Below are 8,707 nucleotides of genomic sequence, written 5' to 3' on the forward strand. Positions count from 1 at the left end.
TAGATATAGATATAGATATAGATATAGATATAGATATAGATATATAATGGAATGCTACTTGGTCACAAAGAAGCACGAATTTAAGACATATGTAGGAAAATGGATGCTGAAAATACAATGCTGAGTGAAGAGAACCATACACAGAGAGTTAGGTACTTTACAGTATCTGTAATTTGATTTAAGCATTGTATGAAGAGCACAATAAAAGATGCATTAAAATATACACAATAAATATAATCATCATGGTATATTGGAAAATATGATATAGACAAAAATAACTCTATAAAAACATATATATATATTAGTGAAAAAGTGGTAGAAAGCAGAAACTGTTGCAGATTCATTAGGTTGGTTGCTGAAGAATTATACCATCATACTATGTCTCTGCAGCTGACTTATGGAATTGATGATTTCATTTCTTTCCATCAGCACTTTATTTGCCACAGACCTGGCAGAAAACTTTGTTTCAGTTTTCATTTTTACAAATTAGGACACAATATTTCCTAAAGGACAGGCAATTCTAGTAGCATTGCATAACAGTAGCCAGTTTATCAACCACATGTGCAAACTCCAACCTAGTATGATCACAGGTAAAAGTTATGTGGCAAATAACATAAAAAAGGAGCCCACAGTTTGCACAACCTATGTGTGGACATTGGTGCTGGGATGTGGCTTTACCATGGATCTGCATAATATTAAATTGCAACGCAGGGAATAGGTTAACAGAAGAAAATAGATCAAAGACGTAATAAAGGATGGGAAGTTCAGTGGAGTAAATTTGATCAGACTAGAAAGAGGTACAGTGTCCCTCAATTTGATCTTTGTCACATTGCGTGCATATTCCTACATCTTCACGTTCTCATGTTTACTACAAAAAAATTTAAAGGCAAATAATCCAAAATCACCACTAGTACAAAACTCTTCTCTCCCCTTTAAGTAATGGTTGGAGAAACTGGCTATTATCATCAAATAAAATACATTGCAGTCAGCAGTGAGCCAAGTGATGCATTGCTTGATTACAGTCCAGAAAGATGTAACAGTGACCCCCAGTTGTCTACTATGTGAACTTGGATGAATCACTAGTATCTTAACTTTCCCAAAGCAAAGCAACCCTGGAGACAGCTAGAACAGAGAAAATTCTATCTGCGGCTCTAGAAAATATATTATCTCAGAGGTGGATAATACACTTCTCCAGTGCTAGGAACACTTTGACAAAATTTCTGAACAGAAATTTCTCATTGCATGTGTATATATGCTGTTTAATAACACACATTATCAGTGGTGGGGAGGAGGGGAGTGAAATTTAAGATTCTTGGTTTAAATTTCTCTCCAGCAACACTTAATTACCATATCTTACTCTCTTTCCCATGTTGTGATTCATAAAATATAGGAAAGCACTAAACTATGAAAGAGGAGTTAAAAGGTGCTCTTACATAATATATAGTCATTCCAGAATTGCTCATAACCCATCTTTTCCATCTATCATATGCTTTACCAGACAGGGTTCTTTCATGCAGATTTTTGGGTGAAAATAGAATTCTGATTTGCTAGCACACAAAAGGAGCCATAATGTCTTTCATCAATTTGCTCATTCTTGCCTTGTTTAACCTCCACACAATTTGCATTCACAAAGCTTAACTTTCATCTAATAAAACTTTAAACCATAACACAAATACCTAATTTGATAAAAGATTCTTGAATCTAGGGATATAACTTAACATGACTTTTCATTATCATTGAAGAGTAATTTTTATTACTTGTCCAAGCATCCTCGTGTAATCCAGATTATCCTTCTACAATGTACTATAATGAAATTCCACCACCTAGTTGAGACCAAGAACACCCTGCAGACCCTTCCCTATAAAAAAAGAAAGTAGAATACAGAATGTCACAGCCTTCTTTTAGAAGTCACACAGTGTCACTCTATTGATGATTTCTTCTTGAAGGTTTCTTTTCCTTCAGCAGCACCTTGCTTGCCACAAATGCCAGTTTCAGTTTTGTTTCCCCAAATCAGGACACATGAATGGATTGAAGGATATAAAGTTGCAAAAGTCTGGGAAAGCAAGAAAACTGATTCATCCTGAGAGGCATTCAAACTCCAATTTGACATGACCACAGTCAGCGAGTACATGGCAATTAATAAAGGATAGGAGAGCACAGTCTTCAAAGCCTTCCCATGGACCTTCGTGCTGGGATCTTGGGATCCATTACTGTATTGAAGCATCTGTCCAAGATACTTATGAAGGGAATAGATTAACACCAGATAACAGATGATGGATATAATAATGGGTATGAAGTAAGCTATAGTGAATATGCTAATGATAGCCTCACTCAGCTCTGTCTTCCAAGTCACATTTCCTTCCTGCTTTTCCAGCCCCATTATATGATATTCATAAATGATCCCAAGTCTAAAAAGAAGAAACACCAATGCCGCCCATACTGTCAATACAATAATGCTGTGAGCTTTCTTCATTAGGTGAAGAAAAAGAAGAGTGGAAAAATTATCTATTTTAAGCAAATAAAATATGTCGAGACTATTAGAAATCCAAACGCTAAAATCATTGATTGTTGCCATTAAAATGATTCTATCAATACATATTCTCTCATCTCCACATTTTACACATGAGAATACTAACCTGATCTTTAAAAAATTTTCAGTATGTTAAATATTGACAGATGTCTTCTGAATGATTGAATGAACTTTTCTAAATTATATATAATGAATTGTGTACTATTTTTTCTGTGAGAAAATTTTAAGTAAAAGTGCAGTTAGTCTTCCTTCATAGGCTACATTTGAAAGAAACTTTAAAAATGGAAAATAAAAAAATGATTGGCCTCAGAGACTCCAGAGATTTTTAGGGAAAGAAAATAAAATATTTAAAATTGGGCCCTGATTCCAAAAAAACAAGTATTCTTTATTTAGGAAGTGAAGAATATGTGATTCCTGATTTATTCCTTAAAATATTAAAATAATGTTATGATCACAATTTTGCCTTCTTTCTTTACTATGCATAATCTTTCTATCCTTTTCATTTATTGATGTGGAATCGGATATTCTTTTCTACTATTATCATACTGTTATGCAAAAATTTCTGTAAACATGAATATTTAAATAGTATTTTACTTTGTGCATATTTTAAAATAATAATCATGCTACTCTATAAAATATGAAAACAAGTTTGAACAAATAAAGTCAACATTACATAATCATCTGTGATGTTACTTATAATTTAATATTTTACATTCAAAAAATTGTAAGTTCAGATATCAAAATCTTAACACACTTTAATATCATTATGTGGTACAGAGAAGAATGGAAAAGTAAGAGTCATTTCTTGGGGTAAGATTACAGTGACTTATAAGGCATACATATGAATTTTATGTTTCTTCAACCACAAAACAACATTGATTATGTATGTGAAATACATTTGGATTCACAATTCTGAGAAACTTCCTACATATTTAATACACATATGTGTTTGCATAAAAATAGGTAAGCATATTATTGACAATGTTTCTCATATTTTTGTATGCACTTTGTTAACATAAAGCACATACCCTTCTATTTAAGGTTAACTACCAGACTTCTCTAAATATCTTTAGAATTATTCAAATACATGGTGAAAAGAAATACAAATTGTTGTAAAATCCAAACATTTGCTTTTTGCTAAAATTCATGCTCTGACTCTGTTACTAACCTATAAATATGAAAGTTTCAACTCCTTTCAGCCAGCACTTTGCCTGACACAGAATTAAAATAAATGCCTGGTTCAGCTTCTTGTTTCCCCAAATTAGGACACATGAGTGGCCTGAAGGATATAAAATTTCACTAGCCAGATGAAACAAATAGACTGGTTCAAGGCACAAATCGTGCACATACCAACCTGAAGTGATCACAGACACAGAGTAGATGGCAAATAACAAGACAAATGAGGCCACAATTAGCAAGACCTTTACATGGACCTTTGTGCTGAGATCTTGGAATCCTTTGCCTTGGAGCTTCATCTTCTTGAGATGGCTAATCAGGGAGGAGATTAATAGAAGACTGCAGGTCAAGGACATCAAAAAGGGTAGAAACTTTACTAGCATGAATAAAATTCTTCTGGAAAGGTATATACCACCCTTCAGTTCAGGCTTCCCAGTCACATTCTCTAAATATCCTTTTATATTCTTAGTTTCATACACAGGTGTCATCATATAACTAAAAGGCAGGAACACCAAACCCCCCAAAAAAATTACTAAACTGACTTTATTAACTCTCTTCTTTAGGTAATGAAAAATAAAGTTGGAGAAGTTAGTTATTTTGAGAAAGTAAAATATGCTTAAGATAGTGGCAAGCCAAATATTAAAATGATTGCTTATTTCCCAGATAATCCAAGTAATATTTGCTACTTTAGTACAGGCAGATGGATGAAACACTTTCAAAAACCAACTTGTTACTAGTGTCCACATCAAGCCAATCCTGGAGACAGCTATTGCAGTAAGAATCCGATTAACTACAGAGATCCTTTTCCTCTTTACCCAGTCAGAGCAGTTCACCAGGGCTATGAATGCATTGGCAAAATTTCCAATAATAAATTCTGCGATTATTATGGTAACCAAAGTGTTCCATAGAAAATTTCTCATGTCTAAAGAAGCAGAAAAAAATCAAGACATCAATTATTCTGATTCATCTGATATAATGACTTTGAAATCTATGTGCCCCGGACATCTGGATGGGCCATTAGCTGCTTGTTTCTTCTAAGTTCTCTGACCACCGTCAACAAGCAAATCCTCAGAGGATGAATGCAGCAGATGAATTTAGTGCAGGATTTATGGGAAGCAGTGATTTCCAAACAGCTCAAGTTAAATTTTCGTATGATCTTCAATGGGCTGCTGTATTGCATGACTGAATTTAAAGTGAAAGCTAGATTCTCAGTTGGTAGCATGCAAATAGAGACATACTATCTTTCACTGTTTTGCAATTTTTCCATATTCAACCTGCTCAAAGCTTGTGTTCTTCTTTTCTATTTTTTCTTTTGTCTTTATTTATTTGGTGGAAGTGGGAATTGAACTCAGTCCCTTGCACTTGCCAGGGAAGCACTTATTCTACTGATCCATCTCCCCTGCCCTAAAACTTGTGTTCTTTTAAGTTGCTTTCCTGATGGCACAAGTTTTGACTCTGAAATTAATGTTTAATTAAAAAAGATTATCTAGTGTACTGTGGTTACTATAACACTAGCCAATATTTGTTGATGTTCATTTATTCTACCCATTATTCTAAGCATTTTACTATTTTGGTTTAGTAATTCTTACCAAAAAAATGGAGTATGCTGTTATATTCCCCTTCTACTTTTAAGCTGTCTTTCTTCTTGTCATTTCACCTATGAGAGCAAAAATATGACACCTCTGTTTCTGAGTCTGACTCATTTCTCTTTGTGACTGAAAATACTCCATTGTGTTCATATTCTCAATTTTCATTATCCATACATGCATTGGTTGGCACATAACTTGATTTCATAGCTTGGCTGTTGTAATTTGGCAATAATAAATATAGGCATTGAGATTATATCTGTTGTATTAAAATTTCAATTCATTCAGATGTATACTGCAGAATGAAATAGGTGGATCACACAGTGTTTCTTTGTTGAGTTTTCTAATGAACCTCCCTCACGGTTCCCATTCTTGCTATAATTTCTTATATGACGGTGCTGTTTCTTTTTCATTGTATCATCACCAGAGTTTGTTAGTTTTTGTGGGGTTTTTTTGTTTGTTTGTTTGGTTGGTTGGTTGGGTTTTTTTATTCTCGGGAAGAGTCTACAGGGTGTTCAATGTCTCACTATGAGATCGGACTCTGTAATTAGCCCGTTTACAGCCACCCAAGTGCTGGGATTACAGGAGCACACCACCACGCTCAGTCTTAATTGTCGTCTCAGCACCAACCCCCCCTCCCCCCAAGGATGGAGCCAGCTCAGCAGCCCCAGGAATCAAATCCCTAGTCCCTGCACCTGCTTGCAGGCCCTTTAGTTCCCTGAGCTTTTTGTCTGGCCCTACTTTTTCTGTTTTTGATGAAGCCATTCTAAGTGAAGCAAGACCCTCCCCACAAGACATTTAAAGTTATTCTTGAAATTCATATATTAAGCCCTGTAATTTTTTCTGTTTTTCTAATGCTTAATTTCTTTATATTCAGTGAAACAATATCAGAAAATTTCTTTGGTCTGGGAAGTGCTGCAGGCCCCACCAAACACAGAAGGAATTTCTTTTCAGTGCATGTTGTGCCAAAAATGTAAAACAAAGAAATGTCTTCAAAGCTGTAAGAGAGAAATTAAAATTAATTATACAGTAATTGCAAGTCCACTTTCATTTTTTATCTAATAATGCTCTTTGGTTTATCTACAAATTAAGATTCATATTTTTCCCTGCTTCTATGGTGGTTTCTATCTTCATTTTCTCTTTATAGTGTTTCGGTGCTTCTGTAAGTATTTTCTGAAATACTGACTTAAGATCATGAATTACTTTAATACTTACTTTGGGATGTCATATTTCTTTTTTAATCTTGAAGGATAGCATTGTAGGATATAGTAATCTTAGCTCACATTGATAATTACGTTTTTATTATTTGAAGCACATCATTCCATAACCTCCTGTCTTTTATCACTTTTGTTGAGAAATCTGCTATTATCCTAATGGATTTGCAGTAATTGTATAATTAATTTGGATTTCTTTCTTACAGATTTCTTTCTTACAGCTGCCAAAAGTTTGTTTTAAACTTTTGGCACAACACGCTTTGAAGAGAAATTCTGATTGTGTCTATTGGTGCCTGCAGTACATTAATTAATCTCACTTATCAGACTAAGGAAATTTTCTGCTATTGTTGTACTGGATAGGTTTTCTACACAATTAACCTTGATTACTTCTGCATTGATGCTTATGATTCTCAGGTTTTGTCTGTTAATGAGGTCTTGATGCTCTAGCACATTTTTTTCCTAGTTTCCTAATTTTTCTTTATTATTTTCTGAATAGTACAGTTCATCTACTTTGTCTTCAAACTCTCATATTTTTCTTCTGCATGACATATCTTACTAACTATACTTTCATCTGAGGGGTTTTGGCTTTTGTTATTTTTGGTGCTGGGAATTGAATGCAGCACCTTCTCTTGCCAGATAGGCACTTGTGCCACTGAGTCACACCCCAGCCCTTCATTTGAGTTTTAATTGATTTATCCTAACAGATCCAAGACAACAATTGAGATAGCACTTTTTTTTGAAAATTGATGCATGCATATAACACATTTTCTCCTTGACAACATCAGCTTTATTTATTTATTTATTTAAAGTCTTTATCAAGTCAGTTATTATAAACAGCTCAATAGGCAGGCTAACAGGCCAAACAATTTTTTCATCCATGTCTATGTTCCAGAGTTAAGTATTCTATTACTTTTATTAATACCTTTTCTATAAAATGTATTCAGAAATATGAACATTTCAGAATTCACATAAATTTCCAAGCTTCAGTTTAAATAATACTTTTGTTACTTCTCTGTTCTAAATTTGACATTGGTATTATTGTGTTTTTTATTCACTGAATTAGAGTACAAGTCCTTTTCTAAGCATATAAAAATATTGTTATTACTTATTTCTTTCTAGTATTATTGAATTATAATGATAACTGTTTATATTCTGTGTCATTCTGAAATATACTGGAAATTTTGTTAATCAAACATTAAGGATCTACATTTATTGTTTCATTGAAAAGTGAACAAATTGTTTCAAATTATTTTAGCCTCCTGATTGTAAAAGACCAAAGCTATTAAATTAAACTTATTTGTGTTATTCACAACCTGTTCATTCAGAACAACTAATTCTATTTGATGTCTGTTTGTCTGAAATATTTTAAAATTTTACTCTACATAAATTTAGTATGCTCTATATTTTGAATTATTTTGACTCTGTTTTTCTATACTTTTCCAGTGTTAGAGAGTAAACCCAGAATTTCATACTGCACTACATCCTTACCCTCTTTATTTTTATTTTTTATTTTAATCTATCTTTTATTTTACTATATGTAGTCTTGAATTTTCCAGATTTGACTGAAATTTTTTTCCCATAATTTCATTGGTAAACAAATAGCAATGAGACAGTTGCAAATCAAATCGGCAGGACAGTTTCAATAATTAACACAGTGCATACATTCTTCCTAGTGGTTAATTGCTGTACAAGATGCGGACTTAACATCCTATTCACAAACACCATTAGAAAAAATCATTCTATTCATTAAGAGAATGTAACTATATATCTATCCAAACCACTTTGAATGCACAGATACAATTGTGTGTATACCCTTTTTTTTTCGTTAAGTTCCATTATTTGAAAATTATAAGTGTGTAAATTCAGCAAAATATTCCAAAAGAGTTCAGTAGCCCATAGTAGTATTGGGTCTTCCCCTTTACTGCCAATGTCAGAAATTGTTGACCTGAGTACCCCACAGCTCAACATAACAGCATGGCTTTACTTCTTATATTTCATTTTTATACTTTTCTCCTGGATGGCCAAGACCAAGGTAAAGCAGGACCTATGCAATAAGAGTTGTAGCTTCTGGGTCTGATAAGGTCAGTGAAATCCCCTCAGGATTTATCCTGAAATCCTGTACCTCAGATTGTAGAACCTTTGTAAGTGTCAGCCATGTGGATGAGTCACAGCCATTGCTTGGCCAATATGCTTTCTGTGAA

Source organism: Octodon degus, unplaced genomic scaffold, assembly GCF_000260255.1.
Source record: "Octodon degus isolate 3935 unplaced genomic scaffold, OctDeg1.0 scaffold00012, whole genome shotgun sequence".
Classification (NCBI taxonomy): domain Eukaryota; kingdom Metazoa; phylum Chordata; class Mammalia; order Rodentia; family Octodontidae; genus Octodon; species Octodon degus.